Raw genomic sequence first — 6,342 nt, 5'->3', positions numbered from 1 at the left:
GCAAACCATGGGCACACCTCTTGCACCGTAATCCTAAGGAGCAGCACAGGGCTCCTTGGTGTTGGCAAAGAGGTGGGGTGGGAAAAGACACCTCCCTCCTGCAGACCTCTCCCAGAGGTGACAATTTTAAATCAGGCTGAGGAGCAAAGGCCCCTTTTATCAGCTCTGCTGAGTGCCAGGCAAAATTTGCAAGGTCCCTGTTTTGCCGCGTAATTGCTCTTTGCCAATTCCTGGCTCACGCTATCTGCAAACTGCGGATTTCCTCTCCCTTTTGTTAGCCGCCAGTTCAAATGGCAAGGTTGATCAGAGCAGTAAACAGATGAGGTATTATTTACTTGTTCCTGTGCCAGCAGCGCATAATTCAGGCTGGACAGACTGGAGCAATTATGCCGCATTTTTCATTCACTCAAATGAATCAATCACTTGCTTCACTTGTGTGCGAACAACAAGTAGCAAAACAAAAACAAAACTGAAAAAAAATCAAATCCAAATCCATACTTGTTGGGCAGAGAGACTGCTTTTTAAGACCAACATTTACATGAAATTATCTTTTCATTTAATTAACAAACCCTGCAAATATTTGTGTATCTATTGAAATGAACGTATGAATCATTATCGTTTAGCACTTGCAGGATAATAACAGGATCCAAAAACTATCAGAAAAGGGAATACTTGAAAATCTATCAGTAAGTGGCACCTCCTGAATCGTACGAAGGTGAAAAGCAGAAAGATGAATGTAGAACAACTTTTAAAGATGCAGAACACTGGAGAGCCTGCAGTGTGGTTCATGCAAAAATGAGTCAATGGAGTCAGCTGCAGCATACACACTGCAGAACAGATTGCTCTTTCCTACAAGGTGGGGGATGAATTCCAAAAGTAAGAAAGCCAATGTGGAAAAAGAGGCTTACAGGCTCCCCAAAATTGATACGCGTGTCTGACATGACATGACTGCATGCCATCTTCAGTACAAAGCCACTTGCAGTCGCTCCCAAAGCCAAAGGCAGTGTGTGCTGGGAGGTTTTCCACACCCAAGCCCATGCAATTTGCCCAGCTTCAACCAAGAAAGCTGTGAAGAATACTTATTTCTCCTGCATCCCACGTCTTGTTGTCACAACGAGATTCCCCCCATCCCTTCTGGGAGGACAGAAATAAGCCAAAACAATAATAATATGTGTACATAATTTCAGAAATAGCTCTAATTTAGACTTAAAGCTTCTAAAACAATAATGGGGCTGCCTTATGAATATGATTGTCTGAAGTTAGCGCCCTCTTTTCATTCATTTGTCCAGCAATTTATTTGTAAAAAGTAAGCAAACTGAAATGAGCAGGCAATCAGCTGCCCTGACACACTATTTTACCCAAGGGTATTCTCCAGAAACGGAGGCAGACTATTTCAGCCACACAATGTAATATTTATACCTCCATCATGAGAAGAACTCATGACCTTACTCCTAGTTGTAATGAAAAGGTATATATTAAAAAAATAACCCTCTCTTTATAATGAAAGACATTGCTATACCCCAAACTCTAATACCAGTGGACAGAAGGGTACTTTGAAGTATTGTGAGGAGTATTCCAGTGGAGAAATCATCCCTGGTGGGTCTGTACATGCAAACCAGCACCTGCACAGAGCAGTGCTGGTGGGAGTTTGTCTATGTCTGGAGGGCTGCTCTTGTGGCTGAGGAGCAGCTCTTCCCCTTCTCAAAGAGCAGATATCCAATTGGGCTGCAGAAAACCCACCAAAAGGCAGAAAAATCAGATGGGGCCTCTTCTCTTGGGAAGAATTTTTTTGGGTAAAAACACTCTGTGGAGGATATTTATACATTTATACTGTTAATATCACTGATGATGGTGCTCTCTCTGGCGTTGATGTGCACCTGCACCACAAACCTGATGAGGTCCCTACACCCAGAGCCCGGTCCAGGCTCCAGCACATCTCCTTTTGGGTAATTCTGGAGTGAAAGTAAAAAACAAGCAACAGGATGAAAGACAGCCTGCTCTGGCGTTTCTCCTTGCTGGAGTCGCAAGCACTGAAAAGAGAATATTGTTCCCGTAACAAAGGTGGATATTGTGAATCCAGGCAGATGATGATGAGCGTTGGCAACAGACTTCCTGTATCAGCAAGCAGGAAGGTGAAATTATACCAGGGAAAAATTAAGATTAAAATAGCAATATGATTAATCTTCTATTCTACCTGGAATAAATAAACCTTTACCTCCGTAGCTGTTTTTACAATAGCTGGGCTGGTGTGCTGGTATCTGCTAAAGAGCTAACATATTTAGTTTTATTGTTTTGTCAAAATATTAAGAATATCAATATATCTCCATAATTCAGTGTTATACAAAGAAGCATTTTTGTGCCATATATAGCAAAGATTGTATTATACTTTTGAGATCATAGGTAATGATGACAAAGTGATCTGTGTTCAATTTCAGCATTAATGTCTGGTTTGAACAAAGCCTGAAATATGGTCTGGGAGCTAAGAGGCTTTAATATTAAGATCTTTAACTGTAATTTATGTGACAGAAGATAGGGTTTAGCATAATAAAATGTAATGGGCTCCTAGAATGAAGAGGACTAAGAGACAATTGAAAACAAGGTAAAAATGGTAAATTATAAATAACAGTAAATTTACCTTTATGTTGTTACTTCATTTATTTTTGATTTGTTGGACAGGCACTGTAATTTCTCATTTTGCTACATTTGGAAGCAGGCATTTCTCAAACAGCACACCTCAGGATGAAAGGGTTGGAGGCACAGCAATGCAGTTGGGCCCGCGTGATGAAAGCTGTATTAGGGCTCCAAATGGAAACCCTCTTTTTCTCCATAGTTTGTAATTTACTCATAAAAATTCAGCCCGAGTCGAATTTCAACACCAAAATACGTGGGGAGCAAATGTATTTGCTTGTTTTACCTCCAAAATTAGTTTGGCTTTTTATCCTTTTGATGTTGCTTAAGTGTAAAAAATGAGCATTGAACACGTTTCAATATTTACTGGGAATCAATGCATTGAAAGGCAAACAGCAAGGTGGTCACAGTGGAGAAAAAAAGGATAATCTATTTTTCTTCTGTGGTTTTCCCATTCAGGGACTAACAACTCTGCATCCTTTCCCTTATTTTTGAGGTAGGCAGAAGGGCAGTCTGCTCTTGCAGTCTGCTCTGCATATGACCAGCTTCAGTATCTGCCTGTCTCCTTTTCTCCAGTGTTTAATTAATGGTTTATTTCTGATGTCCCTGGAAATTCAAAAGGTATTTCCCCCTCCAGATCACGGTGTTGTTTTTATTATTCCACAGTATTCTGCTCTTATTTTAGGTCCATAGGTTTGGGGCTGCTCTCTCAATACAAAGTATGCAGCGTCTCAACGCATCGCCTTACAAGGGTTCTCTCACTCTCTTTTTATTTTTCTTTTCTCATGTAAATTTAATTAATTTTTACCTCTTTTATATACATATATATATACATATATATAAACTACTCACACTTCTGATGGTCAATGACAGAGGATCCTTTAAGTGGCAAATCACTGGGATTTTCCCTTTCTCTATTTCTTAGAATTTTGCCTCATTTGATCCTGGCTTGGACAAAACTGGTGATGGAGAGAAATGAGACTATATGTGTGCAGTATGTGGAAGGAAACATAGCTGTTCATTTTCAACAGGCATTCTATAAAAAACCCCAAATCCTATACAGAACTGAAATTTCTATCTTTATAGTGGCAGAACGTTGCAACAGACGAACCAGTAGAATAACAGAAGGTAACGCTGATCCTTTTGTTTATGAATTGAAAAAAGAAACAACACGATAGCAGTCATGGTCTTGGATAAGGGTCCTACCCTCCGGGTCCTGGACAAAGGCAGAGCAGAAGTGATGGTCCATGAACCACAACCCCTCCAGGGATGAGTTGTGGTCATTCTCACACCACGAAGGGGGAAAGCTCAGTGATTCTTCAGGTTTGCTCCACCCCCACCTTCTGTGACACAAATTATTACCTATATGCCTGCTATAGGCCAATGACCTAATAATATCCTTCTGTGTTTAATTACCCCGATCTATAGACCATTGAAAGCATTGAAAAGCCTCCTATTGTCTTCTATAGAAACCGGATTGGCGTCTTGCTGAAGCAGAAATCAAGTCTGAGATTGGGAAGGTTAAAAGAAAGTCTACAGCATTTCAAAGAAGGAATCCTGATGAAATACAGATTAAAGTAAATACAAGGTTTTAATAATAATTAATAAAACATGCTGTGGATACCTTACAAATGACTGATACACAAATGAATCATACAAATGTATTCATTAGCTAAAATTATCACACATAATAATTAAATTTTCTGAAAAATTTATGCTAAGGGGAAAAGCCTGTACTCAGATGCATTTGTGCAGATTCCCTTGGCTTCAGTGCAAACCCGCACGGGTAATGAGGGCTGTAATGTGTGCATTAACAGCACTGGGAAAAGAGTTTCATGCTCAGAGAAGTATATGCATTCACCCCGCTACATTTCTTATTTAAAAACCAGGCTGTGTGTTAAACGAAATCCCATAGCCCAAGGAATCTTTGCCACAACTCCGCATTCTGCACAAGTGAGAACTGTTACGGGAGGATACGTGATTTATGAGACAAAATTTTCTTTTGGTTTGGTTTTCTTGAGACTTCGGCTATCTGTTTAAGCAGGCGTACGGAGTTTGTAGCCACACTGTTTAGGGAAGCGTTCTTCTGAAGTGAATGAGATCTTTGTCTAAAGGCTTCTTTAAAAGCCAAATGATGTAGGCCTTGGCTTATCAAGGCCTTGCGCAGGGAAGCTGTGCACAAGCACTGTTCCTTCTGGAAAGAATGCTTGCCCAGGTTGACTTGCATGTCAAATAAAATTCTACAAAATGGAAATATTATCTCAAGTAATTAGGCCCAGCGAGCACAGGCACGGCTTTCTGGGCGTGCTTTCTGGTCAGTAATGGCCTTGAGCTTCCTGCAAGGCACAACCAAGGCACGTGTCTCATCAGTGTTGAATTTCCCCCAGCTCCTCCTGTTGGCATGTCAAGGAGTTCCCTCCCTGGGAGAAGTGCAGATCAGATGGGTGTAATTCAGAGGTTAAGCAGAAGTTGGCAGAAAAACCTGGAGAGGAGATCAAAGTTTATCAACAGCAGAGACCGGCAGTTATGGTTGTAGAAGAGGAAAGTAAGGGCTGATCTCAGAATGTGGCTGTTGTACTCAGCTCCTGTTACAAAATGGGTGAATTTGAGAATCAGATATGGAAGAGCAGGTGGTGGAGGACTGTAGCAACAATGTCAGAGAGTCTGGAAAAGCCAAAGCTATTTTTTTTTTTAATCAAATACATATAATTTATTCACTTTAGAAACAATATTCCTTTCTTGCCTCATCAACTGATCGCATTGTGCTGTGAAGTCAGATCTCTGGGTGGAACACAGAAGGCCACAAGGATGGATGATTTCTGGTTTGCTTGCCCAAAATGAATGCATTATCTGTGCTTCGTTAAAATCTCTTGCAAACCTTGGACCACGGAGAAAAGATCCATACATCATTTTTCTTCAACAACCATTATTTATTTCTTCAACTTTGATGCTGTTTCCCCATATTACCTGCACAATTACTGCTTTAGGTGAATAAGCATGTTTTAAATGCAATGACATGCCTCTAAAACAAACACACTTTTGTTATTCATTGCATAAACTTGCCATGGCACAGCTAAGTGGCTCTCGTGTAACAGGTTTTAGAATTTGATTACAGCACCATCTACTGGGTATTCAACTTTTTATTTCCCCAAACCCTTTCCAGCATCCCTCTCTGTTGCGGTAAAAGTATAGGATCACTTTCAGAAAACAGTTGCAGGAAAAAGATGGTTGTAATCTCATTATAGCCTAAACTCAAAGGCTGTTGAAATGGCTGCAAATATTCTTTTGGATTTGGATCAGGACCATTTCCGGTTGTGCTCAGATAGAGTCATACTCAAATTATCAGATTGGACTCAGTGATGAAAAACAGATCTAAAGAGTGAGACAGCATGTTTACTGCAATATGTTTCATATAATTATAATGAGGGATCATCCATTTAACTAATGAGGGCATTACAGCACTGAATGGGTGTGCCTAGACAGGTAGGAGTGAGCAAACAAATGTGATGTCCTCAGGCAAAATAACTGAGTGGCAGCAGAAAGCGTTGAATTAATTTAAATAAAGAAATTTCACTTAAGGGATTAATCAGTTAGACTTAATTCATACTGTATAATAGGAGTCTCTTGTACTACTTACAAAAAAATTGATTTCCTCCTGGAGTGGGGATATGTTTAAAATCTGATTAGTGGAAACAACAATTAGAATATTTTTAT

This window comes from Numida meleagris, chromosome 5 (genome assembly GCF_002078875.1).
Source record: "Numida meleagris isolate 19003 breed g44 Domestic line chromosome 5, NumMel1.0, whole genome shotgun sequence".
NCBI classification, from domain to species: Eukaryota; Metazoa; Chordata; class Aves; order Galliformes; family Numididae; genus Numida; species Numida meleagris.
The sequence above is the reverse complement of the archived record's forward strand: the minus strand, read 5'-3'. Positions refer to the sequence as shown.